The 21,549-nt window shown below is 40.6% G+C and overlaps 1 protein-coding gene across 2 annotated transcripts in view; it reads left to right on the plus strand.

Moving 5' to 3' along the window:
- LOC112559906 overlaps window positions 1-21,549 on the plus strand; it is a 134,972-nt gene that overhangs the window by 31,341 nt on the left and 82,082 nt on the right. The window lies entirely within an intron of this gene.

Here is a 21,549-nt window from a genome sequence, read left to right on the forward strand (position 1 = left end):
ATGCAAACCGAGGGCCTTAACCTCTCTGTCCCCACCTCTCTTGTGTCTTGTGTCTCTCGCAAAACCTCGGACACGGGAATGTGGAGACCACAATCCCCCAAACCTGTTTCCCCAGAAAAACGAAAGTGTTTGAGCCACTCACCTGTGTATCAGTCATCTCTGTTGAAGTAGGAGAGTCTTAACAAACCTTATCTCTAAAAAGAAAATAAACATTAACTCACAAACAAAAATAAACAAACAAACAAACAAAAAAAAACCCTTAGAAAATCTCCACAAATTCTCCATCTTTTGTTACAGTGAGTTTAAAGAGATGTCAGACCAACATCACAGACATCGCCATTCCGTCTTATGAACGCCCCCTTCTATTTTTAGCTCCTTCTTACTGCGCATGCACGTGAACCTTAACCTTTTTCCTAGCACATCATTATTATTCCCAGCCTAAAACAGTATTTCAACAAACTTTTCAATACGACTTCTGTTGTGAAATGTCAAATATAACTGTAATCTGCTTCCAGACAATGACAGAGCTTTGCTGTGTAGGCTTTGCTTACTCTTCAATGTATTTTTTCTTCTTTCTCTCTCTCTCTCTATCTCACTCACCGCCCACCTTCACATCTAACACTTACAAAAGTCACCACATTTCTTTATTTTTCTGTCTATATATCTTCTCTTTTTTGTGTTTCAGTATCGTTATTATTCGATATCTTCGCTATTTAACACTTTCTTGCTTGAATGTGTTTGTTTTCGCGAAAGTTCGGCACGCCTACGTTAACCCTTTGTGTCGTGGATTATGTCTTGTTATTGCCATCGTGATGTCGTATGTTACCGACTGATTGAAATCTGAATTTTCCAACAACAACTGCCGCATCTGGTCAGCACCAAGGAAAATAATTAAGGTCTCTTAATTCCAATCAATGCCTGGAACTGCCATACTTTTAAAAAAGTAATATAATAAAATATACGACTACAAATAATAGTCCCTAGAGCTGATTCCTACACACTGAGAGAAGTTTTGTTCTCGATTTTCTTGTGATGATTAGTATTAGGTTCAGTGAACTCAAATTTTTTTTTTTTGACTATGCTCGCTTCAAGGGTCATTGAATTCTTTGAAGCTGTAAGAGTAGGCAGGTTAGTTGTGACTGTGGTATTTAGCATTTGTCAAGTATCTAATCTCCACTTTAAAGGTAGTTTCTGGTTTCTTACGTGGAATGTTTTGCGAACGGTGCATCATTTTGGAAACAGATGCAAAAAAGTATGGCTTTGAAGTCAAGATGCCAGTTCAGGTAAGTGTCATTTCGTTACCAAGGTGTTTTTGCTTCTAATGTGTCCATATTGATTTATGCAAATCGTTTCAAAGAAACATGTTAGTCGTGATTTTTGTGATGATGAGAAGTTGCGAGCAGTTTTTACGTGAAGAAAGAACTGACATTATTGTAGGCTTTTAGCGTACGTGGGAGTGAAAGGCCCCAAGTTCTTTTTTTTTGTACATTCAGACCATTGATGCTTAGTGAGTCTATAAAGAGCATAGATGCAGTAAACCTACAATTTGTCGCTAGTTGTGCTACGAATTATTAATGCATACACTTAATTTTGTTAAATGTGGTTAATTCAAGCATGGATCTATACAAACACATAACACATACACGTACATACAATACAAAACAACAGAAATGTATTTTTTAAAACTGCGGACTTTTCTTTCAGACGTCCAAAGATGACAATCCACGACATCCTGAGTCAAAGTGAAGAAGAAAGTTACCTGGATGTAGCTATGCATGTCACTTCTTCAAGGGATGGTCAATTATTTGATGAAGACAGAGTGGATGGAAAGAGGTGGAAGGCATACAAACACTATGAACCAGTGCCATCTTCATGCTGAGGCAGAAGGTATGTACAAGACCATCTAGATGTTGTTAGCTGGACGGGGTGGCCTGGAAGAAGAGGAAAACCTGACCCAAGATCTGCACGTATGAGGTCGCTGTTCAGACCCGGCACCCTCCTCTCCATGAAGTGGATCCTTCTTTCCAGACCTAGGTTCATGTCGAGGAGGTCAACCTGATGTGGCATACCACACAGGTATCGCCATGTCATGTCAGTTTGTTCAATCTACCGTTATGCCAGGTCTGTCAGTCGTTTTGCAAGTCTTTCAGGCACAACAGAGTCGTGATGCATATTTTGCACGAAAGGCACACAGAAAATATGCCTGGAATGTCACATTGGTGCTGACAATCAGTGCTTCAGTGCTTTTCATGGCATTCAGTAGTGTGTGACAGAGTCAAGTTAAACTATGAAGCTCAATGAAAATATTTCAGTGATTTATACACGAATGGATGCATGTGCATTATATACATATATTTAGGTATTTCTGTGAAGTATTCAACTAAGACCACCTTCAATAAAAGAAATATTTTATAGTCACACTAAATGTTTGGATAGTTTTGTTTTTTTGATACAGTCTAAGTGGAGTGCTTGGTCTTCAGGACTTGAAAAGAAAAATGTAGCCTCTGGAGACCATCCATTGTTAAAGCGTGTATGTACCCATATACCTTCAATGCACCCTCTCTCTCAAATGCACGCTTCAAGGGTTTGTTTTGAAAAAAAAATAAGACGAACAAAACTGTTAATTCGATATTTATTTTCATTTTAGAAGGTGCATTTGCAATAGCAAACACTTAAAGTTACAATTTAAAAAAATTCTTGGGACGATATGGACAAAGAGGAGAAACTGAATGGCAGATCAGAATTCATACTTCTTTTTAACTTAAAAAAACACCTCCCCTTAAAAAATCCAACTCACAAAACAGAATAAACCAAAACATAAACCACAAGACAAAACACGAAGTACAAGACACAAAGCACAGAACACAAAACGGAAAAATATCGAATAATGTTTCCTATGATTTCAACCGAAAATCACGACTCAAAGGGAAACTGTCCAATTTCCAGCAATAAATGTCAGCGTTAGTTATAAATGTCATAAATGTCAGCAAACACGCAAGAGAGGCGTCCTATACACAGTCAGGAAGATTGTCGGCAGCCACTCACAACAAAATTGATTTCCGTTGGAAGCACTCGGGACAATTGGCTGGGAATGTGCTGTCCTGCACCATTCCTAAATAACCGCAGCTCATTGTTAAAACTTTTCACGAGCACCAGACATTACTATTCTTAAGTGCGTGAGGTCAGACAGTGCTTAGCGGGAAATTTGTCAACAGTTCAGAGGGACAGGAAAATTAAACAAAGTAGTTTTTGCTGCAGTCTTGTCATTCGAAAGAGAAGACATGCAGACATACAGATAGATCACACACCCACACACACCCACACACACAATCGACTCGAGATTGAGGCAATTTCAAACTTCACAAATTTGAAATAAAGCATTTTACCATTTGTAAAAAGAATTTTTTTAATTTAAAAATTTAACGATTAACAATTACAGTAATTCCGGGTGTGTGATTCTGTTGACTGCTGTGAGTGGGTTTCTTCTCCTTGCCACCAAGCAGTAAACCAGGTGGACAATTATCATACCATTGTGGACATTAATCATACCATTGTGGACCATTATCTCTGGACTGCTGGCTGCCTGCTGTGACCAACACAGACTCTCACAAAGTTGTGAGCTGTCAGGTGTCGGCGAGCAATTTAACAGTTGAATACCCTTTTCATTTTCGATAAAAAAATTTTTTGGGCCTTTCGTCAGCATGAGAGTTTGTATCGTCTGCCCATCTTCTTGGTGTTGGCAGTTAAGCCGGAGGCCAGTTTGTGCTTTGGCCACTTTATAGAAGTTCTCGCAGGAAAATTCGTCTACAAGTAGACCAGAGATACTATCCGTGATACAATCTTGATACCTACAATCGCAAGCGAGTTTTGATGACACGTCTACACAGAGGTTAAACTGACGGACAGTGTGCAGCAGAAAGAAATGGGTGATTCGAGCAAAAGATGATGGACTTGTCCAGAGACTCAAAGCTCCATATGTTTTCGGAACTTCACGGTTTACATTTGCACATTGTATTGCACTTTTATTGTAGAAAACAGCTTACTAAACATTTACTACTTCTGCTGCTTTGTTTCACCACTTCTGCCTCAACATTTTATTTTCTGCTTCTCTTTTAATACTTTTGTATTCAGTTTTTAAAGTGCTGCTTGGATGCTGCATTTTGACAATTTGATATTTTAATTTCAAAAATGCCTTTTCTCTACTGATGGTATGTCAGGAAATATGTCGCTATTTCAGTTTCACTATTGTCAAAATATTAAACTCCAATTTCAGTAATTTTATTTTATAAATTCTGCTTTCTGACCACCTTTCTCTACTTTTATTTCATCCATGCTGTTTTTCTCTGCCTCGTTTTACATCCACATGGATGTTTTTCTGGCAACTTCTTTACCATAGCTACTTCATCTATGATACTTTACTACAACTTGCTTCACTACTACTAGCTCATTATGCTGTCTCGCTACTTCTCGTTTTTTCCTCATTCTCGCGCTGCTTTCATCTGCGGTCATCCGTAAGATCCCCCATCAACCTCCGCGCCTGGGCATCGAGTGAAGGTACACGTTGTAGCAGTCTTTCTGGAAGCTTCCCCTCGACGAACACCCTCAACTCGTGGTGGAAGCCTTGCAATGAGTGGAAAGTCGTGGCCGTGAATGTGGAGGGATGGGCCGGCTGCTTCCATTAGTGGCCGCGGAGTGGATGCTGGTGCCACTATTTCTGGTTACCAAGCTAGCGCCGGTCGGCAAATTAGCAATGGTTCCCCGGTGAACTGTAGCCAGGACATAATGGGGGTTCCCTTCCTCTTAAAGCCATTACCAGTCTTCTCGCGATGTCTGAAGAGTGTAAAATGAGGAGTTCGATTAAATACTTAGCTGTTCTCGATGCTAGCGATATTAAGGCGGGGATAAATTAAAAAAAAATTGATTGAATTCAGGAAGCCGTGATTTATAACAAAAAAAGAAGAAAAAAAAAACCAAAAAAAAAACCCATAGGACCTGTCTCGTGGTCTAGAAAAAAAGGAAGAATAAATCATCTCTTTTTTGTCAACGATGTGCTAACAAACATTAATAGGAGATAGGGTAGAGGGTGTGGGTGCTTCTGTTCTCTACAAAAGGACTTTGTAATATCCAGATGCAGTACTAGCAATTCAAAAAATTTAAAGAAACCCCAAAAATGTCGCGCAGCTCATGGATCAATGTGTGTATATCGTACAGGTAATGCCAGTTTAGTACATGCCATCTGATTGCTGGTCACAGCTTAAGACCAAACTTTCTAAGCGGCTTTTGCCGAGCGAAGGGCTGACACACCCTGGTCTCGCCGTGCTGCTGACCCCTGACCCCTGACTGCGGGGCTGCGTTCCCGCGCCTTACGTGAGTCGCAATCAATGTTTCTTATTACAGAAAGTACAGGGGGCAGGGGATTTATCAATCATTCTTTGTCGAGCATGTCTTCCCATGTAGATGTCAGAATTTAATGTGTTTGCTTTGAACTGCCATACGAGACTTAAGCGTAAAATTCTCGGAGGTTTTTCTAGTTTGTGCAAAAGTGCTTCTGTCTCTGTGTTCATCCTTTTTCTTCCCTCTGTGCCAGCGCTTCAGAGACAAATAAAGTGTGTGTTTGGTGGGTGGATTGACGGATGGAGGAGAATGGTGTACTGGAATTGTTCTCTGCACTCAGCCCAGTACAATCATAACAAGTGGCGCAGTTTTCACTGCCAAGTAAAAGCTAGAAAAGCCGTCATCATGCTTTATTTAGAAATAACCGGCAAAAGGCGATGACAGCCAAATGTTGTTGTCATAAAAATAGCTGGAAACTTCTAATAACAAACGCTGATTGCTTTCACAAGTACCTGAATGTGAAAGCAGTTAGAGCCCATAATGACCGCCATCTCACTCTGACTGCTTCCTTCCACACGGTGAGTCCATCCTCAGTGGGGTTCAGTGGGGCTTACTATTGCGACTGACAATGGCGAGGTGCGATCAGATGTCACTGAAGGATTATTAGTCCAATCACCAGAGCTCCAGGTGGGTAACAGTCTCAAGTATTTTACTCACAATGTAGACCGGTGAGTGACGCGACAACATAGGCCTTCGAGTGACGCGACAGTGTAGACTAGTGAGTGACGTCACATTGTAGACAGGTGAGTGACGTGACAGTGTAGACCGTTGAGTGACGTGACATTGTAGACAGGTGAGTGGCTTTTTCTCGACAATGTAGACAGGTGAGTGGTGTTTTCTTCTTTGTCGGTGTCTTATTCACTCAAGTGTCTTTTCTCTCTCAGAATATTTTAATACAACGTGGGTTGATCTTCCTGGAGTTCCTTATAAATTTATTCGTAGTCTTGACAATAAAACTGTTTTGAATAACCTCGCATAAGTAAGCAAAAAATAGGCAGCTATTTTGGTTGAAAATGTTCTAACATAAATATAGGACTCTTGGTTTTCTTACTGCCCTCAGCCTTGTTAAAAGACAATAGGACGGGCGGATCAGTTTTCGCATTTCTAAAATTGATTTTGACAAATGAAGTCCGTACCATGTCAGTAGAGTATCATCAAATATCCTGCCATTGTTGCCAGTTCAATACTTACTGGTCTACAACAAAGATTTGCTTAGCTTCTATTTCCAGATAATGGTAAGCTAAGAAAACTTATATCAATAAGACGTTTTTATGCCATCAAATTCATTATGTTTGAAATCTTGTTTTCTTTGTATAATAGGTTTTGTAATATGCAGTATTTTGTAGTACGTACTTGAGTATATGTTAGTCTTTTCCTTAAAACATGATTTGGTGATCAAGTACGAGGAAGCTTCAACTGAAAACCTTAAAAGTAAAATATAAATTTAATAGTCAACATCAAAAACAATTAATCTTAATTAATTTAAGCGCTTCACAGAGAAAAACATATAAACACATATGCGAGACTAAAGAAGGATAATAACGGTCTCAAAACAAAGAGTTCATTGTGTTTTCAAGATGAATGCCATCAACATAGTCGCAGTTATACTACCAGCTGTAGCTGTGATTTGTAGTTGTACCATCAGTGGGAATAGTAGTTAAAGAAAAGATGAAATACGGAGGCAGGACTGTAGACAAAAAGTCAGAGAATTAAGTTCGCGCTTGTTGACTCACGATCCACAATCTGAAGCAGGGGAAAAATGTTTGGAGGAAAGTAGACCTTACAGCAGAAAGTGTTGAACACCTGCATAGTAGTCGTGATTTAAATCTGCAAAAAAAAAAAATCCAAGAGTCGAGAGATGTAGATATGGCGTTTGACACCGTTAGACGATGAAGAAGACAAAAATGGGGCACAGGTTCAGGAAAGCATTCAAACAGTAACAAGAGAAAAACACCAGCAGGCACCAAACACGACGAAAACCCAAAGACACTGCAAGAAACATAAGAAGATCAGATAGTTTCTGATTACTTCGCCTAGTGTCTTCAGTTTTTTTTGTCAAGACACTGTAGGAGAACAGAAAAGAATGATGTTAATATATTCTTACCAAGAGAAAGCCTCCAGCTCTGATACCTCGTTCGCACCTTCTCACATTCCGGCCAGAGAGTGTCTTGTCTGTTTCACGAAGCTTGCAATAAAAAAACATTTTAACTGACTCCTAGATGTAATGAAAAGCTACTCTCAGAAGAACTGAAGTGTTTGCTACAGACCAACATCTGGAACATGCAGCTGTTTGGAAGATTTTCTACTAAAAAACAAATATGTTCTAGGAAAGGGAGTGCAGAATACATTATAATTGCAGTTCTTCATTTACTTCTTACATTATATCATGATAAAGTTAAACTTATAGAACTGTCAGTCGTGTCTTGACTGGTACCAACCGCTGGGTATAGCCCCATAATCAAAGGAAAAATTTTGTCATCTCTGAAATGCTGTTTTGATTTTAGTCTTGAAGGAAACAAGCAAATAAAGAAAATCGTTGGGGTTTATAAATAGCGAAGGATTAGATGATTGAATGAAAGCCTTTCCTGCAAATCTGAACAGTACACACTGTTCTACAAATATGTTGCATAAAGAAAGGATTAACTTGGAGTAATGTCCCTTCACTCCGCCTTCTTCATAAAGATAATATAAATTATTCAAAACGGGATTTTATTTACAGTAAACTTTAGAAACTCGCTGTTGGCTAGTGTGCAGCTGTTAATCGTGAAAATGAGTCACTGGAATATAGTGGAAAGTCGATTGTTAAGTTTAAACTTAGCAAAGTCGACTTTCACTTTAAGCCGACGCTCTGACTTATTTTCAAGACTTGACATGCAGCCCAGCCCTGAAGGCTTGTTTACCAGAAACCTGCTGGTAAAGTCTTATGAGTCTCTCTTTCATCAGTGCTTCGTCTTGTAATGAAATGGCCTCTGGGAATAAATACACGTAGGCACAAAGAGAAAGTTAATTTCTTTGAGATATAAGGCTTCCCAAAGTGTGCGCAGTTCCTTTAAGTAAATGAAGAAAGAAACTTTGATGTCAGCATCTGGCTGATATCGACTTTACAATGTTAAACATTCACAGAAGTGTACGTAGCACTGTCAGAGAAGAAAAACCAAGGCTTTATGAGCATCTAAATCCGTTGAAAACATTCTTAGAAAAGTGTAAAAATTCCTGTTTTCTAAAACCGCACAGCCATATTTCACCATTTCATTCCACCAAATGAACAACGCACGTTCTTATTTCCAGTCCAGATTCCAATGCCAGTCACCTTTAACCCTCCTCTTAACACTGTTTTTTTTTCTTTCTCTCGCTCAGTTCACACTCTCTAACCATTAACAAGTAAACCTGTAAAAAAGTGCTCACATAATCATTTTTCTAGTTTAGCCCAACACGCTTCCTTCTCAGGCACTAGAAAATTTGCAATCAGTTTTGGCTTTCTGGAACCGAGCTCTTCGGCACCAAGAATGTCAGCTACTGCCGGAAGGGTAAACTAGATACACAAATACCTTGTTATCATTATTATATCCTGACTGGCTAGCCTCGATCCCTTTCGCTGCTATTAGGTTATTGAACTCATTGTGCAATGTGTGGCTTCTCTTCTTCTTCTTCTTCAAAAAAAAAAAAAAAAAAAAAAAAGAAAAGAAAAAAAAAAGTGCTGGCTATTACAGCCAACAGTGTCCACGCTGACAAAATAAAGTTTTGTTTTATTCCACAACCCATTTAAGTCCCGAACATGAGAATAATCAAGTTCGCAAAGATGGCGGGTTAGTTTTAGTGTAGCTGAATTTTTTCCCAGGACAAAAGATGTTTCCTTCCATTGCTGTCCTTTCGCGAACGAAAATGAGCAGAAAATAGCAAGCTGTTTTCGAAATATTTCGCGAGCTCTTTTTATCGGGAGATCTGATATGTCAACGATATAATCTGGTACTTGAGAAAAGCGAATGGTAGTTTCTCAGTCGATATAGTTCCCAGCGGTGTTCTTGTTTTTCCTGCGGGCTCTCCTCTCATCTTATGTGGATGGTGTGTGGCATGACACTACACATTAGTTTCTAATGGAGATCAGTGGGAGCCCCACTAGCTCTTTGAAATAAAACTATAAAGTTCTATTTCTGGGAGATCTTTCGGCAAATGCTTTTCCCGACATTTAATCGAACTTTCTGAAGAGGAAAGTAAAGATATTTTGAGTGAACCATGTGAAAAGGGCGATGAAAGAAATGTTTTGAATGAGCCTTCTGGACAGGATACTTAAGACTAAATATTAGGGCGCTGGTATCGAAGTAAGGTGTGTTCACTGCACATTTCACATGTATCTGATATGGTATCCATGATGCTGAAATCCAAACACAATGAAGGTATATTGAAACCTTTTGTCGTGGGTTTGTTTTGCGTTTGTTGACAACAGTGCAGGTATCCAAAGCTATCAGTTCCACTCGACTAGGCAATATGTGATCATGCACGAAGTCTTCACAGAGATGTGAGCACTAAACTGCAATATTATTACCCTGCTGTGCAACACCGTGACACAAAATGGAATCATGGGTAGTTTGACATGGCGGTTGTGGCTGTCGCCGTTTATCATTTCCCTTTGTCTAAAACTGTATCAGGGTAACTGAAAATACCCAAGGGGCTTATTTCCCTAAATATCTTAAAATCCCGGGCATGGTGACTCCTGTAGAGGGCCGAGTGGGTTGTCAGTGGGTTATGGCAACTAAAGGCCGATGCACACGACAGTAACGCCTACAGACGCACGTGCATGTGTGGAGTCTGGTCACAGTCAGATGTCCTTTCGGCACGAAGGAATCCTCCTGATCTGTGGGGCAGAGCAGGCGAGAGAATGTTATTTTGATCGATCTTTGCGTGCTATCCATGCCATGTACTTTTTTTTAAATAAGGGAGGGAACTCTCCTTCCATCGAGTAGAATTGTGGGTAAGCCGCGCGGTGTTTAATGGGAACTCTCCTATCTTCGCGTGGCATTGTGGGTAAACTGCGAGGCGTTTAGAGTATTAATCTGCTGCAGGATGGCACGTGAAGTGTGTAAGCCAATCAGCAACCCGCATCGATCTTCGAGCATCTCTTTCTTTTCTCGCTCGACACGAGAAGTGGATTTTCCACACGAACACCAAGAAGTTCAGTATTTACTGGATTTTTAGTGAAACATTGGACTAGTTAGTGGCGATAGTTTTTCTTCTGCAAAACATTATTTGTTTTTTTGTGTTAAAAATACTGATTATTATATGAGATGTTATTTCATCTAGTATTTGCTCTGACTTTTGACCTAGGAAAGGTTAAACAAATGGATCTGGCACGCTCAGGACGAGTGGTGTGGGTTTCAACCAGGCTCTAAAAAATTATTGTTTTACAAATTTAGTAGAATACACTTTGAAAATAAGCAGTCTGACACATTTATAATCCGTATAATTCTCAAAGTTTAAAGAGCGCGCTGCGCCAAACCAGAGATCGGCAGAGAGATTCAGAACGAAGGAAGCAGCCATGTCTTGCAGCTGGAGGCGACAAAGATGAAGACCTGCTGCCATGGCAACAGTCAGAAGCATAATCTGTCCGCTGCAAAACAATACGATTGCTGGTCGAGCGCACAGCGGATACAATTAAAGCACAAGGCATCTTGTGTAGGTGGTTAATAGAAACACGGTGGGGACACCCCGGGTTGCCATCTTTGATTCTAGTTTTAACCCCCTCGTCCCTACGAAAGATTGAAATTACATCCAGCGTGTATGATCACTTTGTTCATTTTGTGTTTAGGGTGATTTGTGATGGAGATAAAATTTTAGATGAGTGATAACTGAAATGTTATACACACGTGCAGTCACCAAAACGCACTCACACATATTCTTGCAGAAGAAGGCACGTGCCAATTGGTATTTGATATTAATATCATCTTGCAGTTATGCAAACACACACACGTCACTCTTGAATGTGCACGTGAGCACGCACACACTCAAGCGTGAAAAATCACGTGCATCAAATGCAAAGGAAACGCAAAACAGAGATGTATTCATTTTAATTTTTACATTTAAACTTTACTGAGCTGCCGAGGTGTTGGGTCAACTTTTGTAGAGTCCTTATTTAGCTTTTTCTTACATAAAGAAAACGGTTAGCTCCAGTCCACGGTTTGATTCCTGGCAATATTTCACGTATGATGTGAGTGTCCGTAAACACAGGCTGCCGGTCGACTTCACTTTACACGAGAGTTTACATCGCTCCTCACATCCTGCCTCCATTTAGCCTGGCGATGTTTACGTCCATCAACTTTGGGTCGCTGTCATATCAAATGTTTTTGTTTTTGAAACCCGCTGTTGCCATTGACAACCAGTACGATAAACCTTATCTAACTTGGAGAGGAATAAAGGAATGAATTGGAGAGAGGGAGGGAAGTAGTAATGCTTTTTTTTGTCGAAGCAAGCGTGTCCTGTAGGAGATGGGCAATGTTAGAGAGGCTGGCATTGTAGGACCCCGCTAGCATGTTTCATAAAGGGAACAAACGAGTTTTCTGCTGGCATTAAGTAGAAATCGCTCAGCTGTCATTAAGGGAACAACAAACAACTGTGCCAGAGCTGCCTCGGATAATGGATTGACCAGCAGCCCAAGAGCCTTTGTGTTCTAGCAACGGACTCGCACATCAAGAAGAGTAAACCAATTTGCCAGTTTGAGAGTAGGTCTTAAAAGAATAAAACTGCGCAGAGTGTAAATATTTGAATGTTCTTTTCTGTGTTGAAGAGGCTTGCCTCTTGTGTGTCAGTGTAGGGTCCTAGGTCAGGAAAACAGGATGTTAATCTCAAAACCGTTGTTACATGACTGTTTCTGCTAGCTGAATTCTTGAGCCGACATTTTGTGTGCAATCGAAGTATTATCAATTAAAATTGACAAGTCTTATTAAAGTCTTGTAAATTAGAACTGATTTTTCATCTGTAATTTCTATACGTGCCTCAGAAATTGAACCATCAATGTTATATTGAATTAGCATCACGGCTGCTAATCCGAAATATTACTATCAATGAATTTTTCTCTTAAATTATTTTGCCTTTATGGAATTCAATAACTTTATTCAAAATATGAAATATAAACCTTTGACCTTTACAGTTTTCTTGTAAAGAAGTCAACTTTCCCACCCAGCGATGTCACAAAATTATGCTGGCTGTCATGGCAACGCCTCCTTAAAGTGCTCGAATCTCTTGCATTGGCATCGACCTTTGATGATGGCAGAGAAGATAATTTAGGTCAATTCACTTGTTTTTTTTTTCCTTTAAAACTGTCAGTAAAATCAGACCACACGAGTGTGCCCCGCGGGACAAGGCAACTCAAATTGACTTTAATGTCGGATTAGCTCTTCAGTGTACACAAAAGTGCAAATATCTCTCTTGAGCTACCATCTACAGACTGACTAAGTCTTTACATTATATAAGTTTTGGTTATACCATACAATGCTGATCTCATCCTTTGTCATTCTGTGCTTAGTTCACCCGTAGCAGTTAATTACTCACATGTTATGGCAATGTAAATATTTTACTGCAAAATGCGATTTTTCGATTTCATCTATTTACTTTACTTTAGAAATGGAAGAAAAACAATCTAGATGTTCTTTAGATACCTCCTTGCAATAAGTACTAGAAAGCTATTCGTCTCGTCCATAAGAATAAATATCTGCAATAACAACTTTTATTCTGCAGCAAGAAATAGGTATTCAGTTCACTCAAAGGAGCACGGTGGTGCTGTAAAGGGAATAGGATGGCGGAATGAAGCCAGTTCTGAAAAGCAATTGATCGGAATATTGTGTCGGGAAGCATTGACCGGCAATGCCTTCAATAATTACTATTTTACGAGTTTCCAAAACAGAGGAAGGTCTCATTGAAAACGGAGCTGGCTCCGAACACTGCATTCTCAGATAGTGCAATGTGTGTTCTGTAACCAGTGGTTTGATCGACCTCGGCACGATGTTCCTGGACATGATTGTAGTGGAGAGCCTGCAGGGAGGTACAAAGTGCTGTTGGCAACCACGCGCCACTCAAGCGTTCGGGGGTTGGATCCGTCCTGTCGTCTGCTCGGTACTCCGTGTGTGTGTGGGAGGGAGAAAAGAGTAGGGGTGCTCAGGAGCAGTTACAAAGTTCATCCAAATCTGCAAGATTGAAGGAATTTTGTCAATGATTCAGCACATGCGCAGTGCGAGCTATTCGTGGGGGTGAGTTTGTTAGCCATTCAGTTGTTTTTATCGAGACATATGAACGTAAACAGATGGATCTAAGAGATCACTGTTGTGTTGTAAATTGCTGGAATAGTGAATTAAACAAGGCATGAAAAGAGTTTTACAAGGAAGAAAAGGAAATGGCCATCGAGAAAAATAAGGTCTCTTACACTTCCTCACCCTAGTGACAGAAAGATAATAGGATTACTTTAAACTTTTTTTTGCATCCTGTAGACACCAGCACTGACCTTTATTTTCCTTTATAAAATAACTGCTTTATACAATTTAGATACTTAAGTACATTTTCACTTAGTAAATGGGGATACCCGAGAAGACTCTCCAGTCGACCTATACAAAGAAACCTGTAAAACTAACTACTAACAAACAAACTAATTAACGAACAAACGAACGAACGAACGAACGAACGAACGAACGAACGAACGAACGAACAAACAAACTAAGACAATAAATAAACGTAAACAGAAGGCAAACAAACTCAGATACAGGCAAACCGCACATACGTATACGTACGAGCATTACTACCATTCAAAGCCTCATCTGCGAAGCTGTATAAATAGCACGCGGATGACGACAGTCATCTTAGTCGATCCTCCATCAATCGTTCGGCAGTCAGAGGGAGCACGACACGGGACGCGCGTGCACAAAGGACACGTCTTACGCCAGACTCGTCTCCAGCCATCGACCCTCGCTCCTCACGCTTCTGGTGTTGCTGGCGCCTGTACAGTCGCCTCCGACAGCGGGAGGCCAAACTAACCCACAAACAAGTAGCACCAAGTGCAAGTTCATCCAGGGACTGTGGGAAAGACCTGGATGACCAGGGACCAGACGCACTAGCATCCAGCCAGGGCTAGGAGCTAGCAGGATGATTCAGGCAAACTGAACTGTGGTCATACTTGCGATGGGCCAAGTTTGGTTCCTTACAGTTGCATCCACTGGTATTGCCAGCAATACAGTGATGGTTTTGTAGTTAATCGACTCAATCTGTTGATTTGGAAGATATTGAACAGGTGAATCCTTTCTTTGTTTCTAATCTGGATAGACTAGTGGACAGTTAATTTTCACAGCACCTTCTGGTAACCGTCTTCCACATTGAACCTACTTTTTGCGACCTATGTTTTCCCTAGTTAAAAATAAAGCGGTGATGTTGACTGCTGATTTTATTGAATTAGGAAGAACCGTTTCATCAAGACATGCTTGATTAATGCCATTAACAGTCCGATCAATCAGACGAATGAACGAAATAAATTCATTTGGATTAACTTATTCTAGTTTTCCAGTTCTTATTTTTTTCTCCGTCCGTCTGGAGTGGAAAATACAATGGTCAGAGCACTAGCATCCAAACCCAAAGACGCAGTGCGATACCCGTGAAGTTTCCTGCAATTGACTCATTCGTTGGGAATGGATACCCGAGTCCATAGAGGGTTGAGAGAAGATAAGGCAGCGAGGAAGAGAAGATGGGCTCTAGTCTCACGAAAATCTAGTCCAGACAAAAGTGGTCTCAAGAACCTCTCTCCCCAACGTCTGAAAGGTTAGGACTACCTTCTACTTGCTGTGTGTGTCTCTCTCTCTTTCCGTCTCTGTCTATCTCTCTATCATTTAATCTACCCTCCCGCCCTCGGGACAGAAGTGGCTGACATGACAATCATTTGTGTAATGACATTATTTTTACTGGCAATGTTCATGTCTGTCTACCCGTTCTCTCATTTTCAGCTGATCCAGTAGAGACCGCCTCCAGTCAAATATCTTCGTCAGTTCCTTTTGTTCTTTCTCTACCTCTCTTTCCACCAGTCTATTCTACTCCACCCCCCATTCTTCATCCCCTTCCATCCCCATCCTCTCCTGTTCTCCCCTTTCCTAATAGTGATTCTGTGGTTTCCAGTCTGATTGATCATTATGTTTACTTCAACAGGCATTTCTACCGATCGCCAGTTTTTCTTTTTATTCTCAGACGGCTCCAGATCGTTTCTATAAGGTCTTGGGGATGGGGTTGGGTGGGTTGGGGGTAATTGTGGAGGTGATATCGCTTAACATGTTTAGACAATAAGGTTAGGAGTTATTTATATGCTTCACAAGCATTTTCAAAAGTTTCAGACAGTAGAAGAAAATCCTTTTGGAAATATCTTTGACTCTGAAGCAGGACTCCTAACTTTTAATATTTAAGTGAAATATTTATGTCTGGTTGTCTAGGTTGTTTTGTATAAGAATGTAACACTTCTATATTAGTGTGTTTTTCGCAGTGAACTTCAGTGTGAGAGTTTATAAAGATAACGGAGCTGTGAGTTTCCTTTGAAGACTAACAATCTAGGACAATGAATACCTGTCCATCTAATCCTGTATCCACTACGATAATTACAATCCCAATCAAACAGAAAACTCAATCAAAATTTCAACAATCCCAAAAAATAAGCAGTCAAGCAAACAGAGAGACAGACCAACAAGACAAACAAGCGAAAGAAAACTAAAAACAAAACACTTCTCCCATCCATACACACAAAAAAAAACATTTATGCAAAAAAAGATGTCTTCAACAAAAACTTGAATCGGATGTGATGTTTTTGTCAGTGTTAGAACACGTGATCCATCTTGATAGATTATTTCTCCGCAACGAATAAAGACATACATATTTCATTGTTTATAATTTACAAACATCCGTGAAAAGGGTCCTGAATGAAACCCGATACTCAAAGTACTAGGTTCGAACTCCCTTGAGGAATTTCAGCTATGCAACCGTTATTGACTAAAACATTTTTATTTCATCCGATCAGGCCATGCACTGCATTCTTCCCTTTCATGTTTCCTCAACTTTGTTGTCGCTTTCATCTGAATGAGAAGAAATGTTGATGATGCAATATGAAGTGCTCATTGGCTTGGAACATACAATGTTCTTCTCGAACTTTCCCAAGGCCAAAGGGAAGAGAACAGAGCGCGACAAACCCGTGTCCAGGTCCGGGTAGTGAGTGAGGAAAGATGAAACTCAGTGAGTTACTGAAAAAAACTTCTATAACCTGTAGTCGGGCCCTCGGCCCGTGTGTCCGCATCGTTCCCAAACACAAAAGCATCAGAATGGATGTCACATCGAAGGACATTTTTTTCATGATGGATTTCAAGCTTTATAGACTGTCTGCACCGGACCTCATTGACAGGAGTGAATAATGCACGGAAACATCAGGGAGATGTGTCTACCGTTTTCAAAGGACGGCGACGAGACTGTCTTCATTAATTTTGACGGATGGATTGGTCATCTGCGCTGGATGTCTATGGTTGTATCTCCATTGTCCCTTTCGATTCTTTAACCATCGTATCTCCGATGAGAGCAACATCCAGTTATAGCTAAAAATCCGTTGTAGAAACCATCATCTGAAGGGAAGACAAAGAGAAACGATAGCCAACTTCAGGGATACCTGTGGTTCAAAACAAATATGGATCCTCGGGGTGCAAAGTCGTCAAAACCCAATTCAGAGATCAACGCCTGAGTAGACTTGGGAACAAGTTGACTACATTTCAAATGGGATACACTTTGTAGAACATGTGAAGATGTTTCGGCAAACTTTTCATATAAGACAAGTATTAAAAAGTTTGCCATGCATAGTCACATGTTTAACAATGTGTGTCCTCGTTTTGCTCTGACAGGTTCGAAAGGAGACGATCAGGTCCTCGCAGCAGGTTCCTCCACTTTGTTCGTCCTTCTTTTGTTTTATTTATCGGCTGCCCCACATCCCCATAAGACAGATGACCTCATCTCTCAGTCCTGTCGCTAACTGCCGGGTGCTAATTGCTTTCACGAGCAGGAAAACGGTTCTCAGGCTTCTCCTTGTGTTAGATGGCCTGGTCTTAATTGTCACACCTCTGTCCTGTGTGTGTGTAGATTACCTTGTAGTGGTACTCGATCTGTTGCCAACTGTCAAACTAAAAAACATATTCAGGAAACTTCTCAACGCTTGATGTAATATATTACAGCTATGATCATCTAATCACTGCAATGACATTAGTCATCACAAAAGCATTACGGAAACGGAAAGTCAGGAAACACTGAAAGATTCCAAGAAGGACTTGTCTCCTCGTGTCTTTACATATTTTCCTGAGAATGTTTGCTTCATGAGATCCATGAAGTTGGTTTGCAGACTAAAAGCGTGAAATGCTAGCCTGGAAAATGGAATAAATTAAAAAAACAAACAAATGTAGGTTAGGCGTGTGAAATTACAAAGGCGAAACCTTTCAAAATACTTTGGGTTTTTTTTTTTGAGGGAGGGAGGGGAAAAGGGAGACCATTTCTGTGGACGTATTCGCCGCAGGCTCCTGTCCGTTTCCAACGTGTGAAAAATCGCAAAGGAAAGACTTTTTCTTCTTTGAAAGGATCCTAAAAAAAGGAGAGAGAGAGAGAGCTCGGGTGAGGCTAAAAGAAAAAAAATATTGGTGCAGTTGGCGCTGCTCACGACATTTCAGGCCAGTGATGAATACGACCCACGACTTGGACGGCGCTAGGTTTCACACACCAAAAAAAAAAAAAAAAAAAGAAAAAAAAAAGAACCCGCGCGAGGATAAAAAAATTCTACAGGCACTCAGCCACGTGGACTAATACATTTTACATGACAGTCACACGACCAACTCCACTTACCAATGAATTTACAAAGTAAAACTGACGAAGTCATGGACTTGTGTAATGGTGGTGGTGGTGGTGGTGGTAGTTGTGGTGGTTGAGAAGCACGTCTTCGTGTTTTCATTGGCTGATTGCCTTGAATTTATCAGTATCGCAAACTGTTTCCCACATCCGCATATCTAAATCTTAAATAGCACAGGGAAATGTAGGGGCTACAAGAATGTAAATCAGATGTAAACATGGCTTCTTTCTTTGTGACAACCGGAAGGTGGGGGAGACAACAGGAGGTGTCATTGTAAACAGGGTGACTGGCAGTGACCAATACTCCGATTCCGTGATATCATTCAGTATTCGTTCATTATCTTGTTTTTCATCGTGATTTGAATGTGGTCCGACTTAACAGTATATATATATGATTTATATGTGTAGCTATTTACTTATGATAAACAATATTTTGCTGCATCACTTGGTTCCGAGAGCGCGGGCATTTGAGTTTGAATACTGATGCACTAAACCACTTGAACCTGTGTTTGTGTGTTTGTTTGTTTATGTACGAACGTAAGTATGTACGTGCACGAGGGCTTACCCGCGTTGTCATATAATATCTACCATAACAGAAAGGACTACCCCATCTCAAAATCATGTCACTGAAATTGTCAGAGCAGACATATTTCCGAAAAGCCCATTTCTCCCTATATTTCGCCCCCACAACTCCCTAAATCTGTTTGAAGGGCAAACAACTCTCAAAGCTAGTGCATCAAATCGATCCTGGCAAGGGAGACACCCATTAACGCCCACACCGGAAGTAGTTGTTCAAACAGTTAGCAGCACAGCCAGGCGCGGGGTTTCAATCCGCACTATTTTGATGACGACGGTTGGCAAGAGTGTCGTCTGCTAAAAGACCTTTCTATGGGAACGGACCTCAAGAGAAATGCGAGGACATTGCATGGACATCCGGGTAGCGGCGCTTCTTCAACAGAACGTTAGGAAACAAGAGTTGCTCCTCCTGCTTCTAATGTCTTTGAGGTGAAGAAGTGTTTTGTTGACACCATTCAATTTGAAGGCACCCCTAGAACAAACATGCCTTCAAATATAAGTAAGGTATAAATGTCTATAATTAAATTTGAAGCATGCGTAAAAAGTATATAAGTATATGGATAAACATTAATGGATGAATATACTACGTTTCAAAAATTAGGTAAATACCTTTTTATTCTAGAATATGGAAGTTAAAGATAAAAAATTGGAGATAATAAGATGTAAAAGAAAAGAATAATACATCATTGCTTACCTCCGATTATTTCTGACTGAATGTTAATTTCTTATTTGGTTTACATTGATTTACTGTCTTTGCTCTTTCCAATGCCATTTGTATCACACCCTCCAGCAGCTTTCCGATGCAAGTATCCTTGTTATTTTGGGTAGCTATCTCTGATGGTTCGACTAATGGAAACTTTAGATCAGTAGAACTGCAATTTCTCCCTTGACTAGTAAACTTGTTTATCCATTCCTGTATTCTCTGCTTCTTTTCTTCTTTCCACGAATCAGCATTCATGAAATGTCGCATTCCCAGGTCACATAGAGATGCTGTGGTCAGAGAGAGAAGATGTTGGTAAAAAGTTCCACCAGACGGAATGATGTTTATTGAAAAAAAAAACAACACCAGCCTTGCAGGGTGGCTAGTATAGTTCTGATCGAAATCTTAATGACCTGGCGACCTTAAGTGGGTATTGCCAGTGATGAAGTAGTCAGTGCACAAAGTTCATCCACCAAGTGCCCTGTCTGTACAACCTCGTGAAGCCCTCCTCATCCTCCGCCAACCTCTCGATGACTGCAAAACGGAATAACAAGCAGACGGGACGATGGAAAACATTTTTTCACCACGGCTTCATCTTGAAGAGAACTACGGACACATTAATGTATGTAAAATGTGAAGGCACAACTCGATAACCGAGGAACATTAATATTAATTCCACTTTGAAAGCAAAAAAAGACTTCAACATGACAAAGCCGCAAGCCACGGAGCAGAGAAAAATCTGAATAATCTGCTAACAGCATTCTTCTCCCCTGAACGAATGTCAGTCGCCTTTGGCAGTAATACGACCCACGAGAAGCATCCTGTGGGGTCCCAGCATCCTCAGCAACCACGTGAGCATAAACACGCGCCGTTGGCTTGTCTGCACCGCCGTGAGTTGAGACTTGTGGATGTTCAGGACCCGCAAGTACAGACAGTGTAACAGGCCATAAATGTGATTTTTTTGCGCTTTGTCTCGTCCTTTTGACATGGAATTTGTCAGCAACTTAAGCTTTACGCCTTCCAGCTTTTTTTAAATTTTTTCTGCAAGGTGCAGGGCTGGTTTGTCCAGCAGAAGAAAGGAAAACAACAAACTCGTATAAACTGCAAACTCTTACTTGTCAAAGGTCATCATGAAGTCCTACTTCGCGGCTTAACCTTTAATACCATAGTAGAAACGGATAACCAACATCAAAGAACATACATTTTATGTACCGCAGAGTCCAGTATTATTTCATCTGCAATATTCTCCCTTCCTTTTTTTTTTATCAGCACTTGCTTTTTATTTCTCCTGTTTTTTTCCCACCCCCGTACCATCACACCCTTGGGATCTCTCTTCCCCTCAACGCAACCACCATCCATTTCAAGTATTTTTTTCTTCTGTAATTCCCACATGACCATTCCCTTTCCGCACTCAAATCATTGTCATATATCATCACTTTTGCAGCCAAAACTGTTATTCCCACAATGCCTCTCCACGTCTCTCGCCTGCTGTTCCAGTCACGCCGCGAAACAAAACCAAAAAAACAAGCAACAGATGTGTCTACGGAAAGGACAAACAAATGGCTATCAATTAAACACAAACAAACCGAAACGTTTATGACGATGTAATTGCTCATTTCTGTCAGTTAATATTCGATTGGTCAAAGATATTTTGAGGGGATCGATCGCCGCATGGACGGCCCCGAACTTGCTGCCAAATATTTACGAGCGGCCACCGCTGTAGCCACGACCAGAGCTCGGTGGATGGAGTTGTAGGCGAGCTGCTGTTGTCTGTGGTGGTAATCATGTTGTCTGACCCTCGCTCACCCTATCCAACTGGCTACATCGACTCTCTGTACCTTTGCTGTTGAACCTGTTGACCTTGCAAACCAGTTGCTTCCACGAACTGGTGAAACTTCAGACGGATACGATTCGAGAAGGGGATGCTGCACGTGATAGTTTGGGTCCCTCGAGTTCCTCTGTTTTTAAGCAAAACTGTAAGCACTGAGCGTTACAAGGAG

Source organism: Pomacea canaliculata, linkage group LG3, assembly GCF_003073045.1.
Source record: "Pomacea canaliculata isolate SZHN2017 linkage group LG3, ASM307304v1, whole genome shotgun sequence".
In the NCBI taxonomy this organism is placed as follows: domain Eukaryota; kingdom Metazoa; phylum Mollusca; class Gastropoda; order Architaenioglossa; family Ampullariidae; genus Pomacea; species Pomacea canaliculata.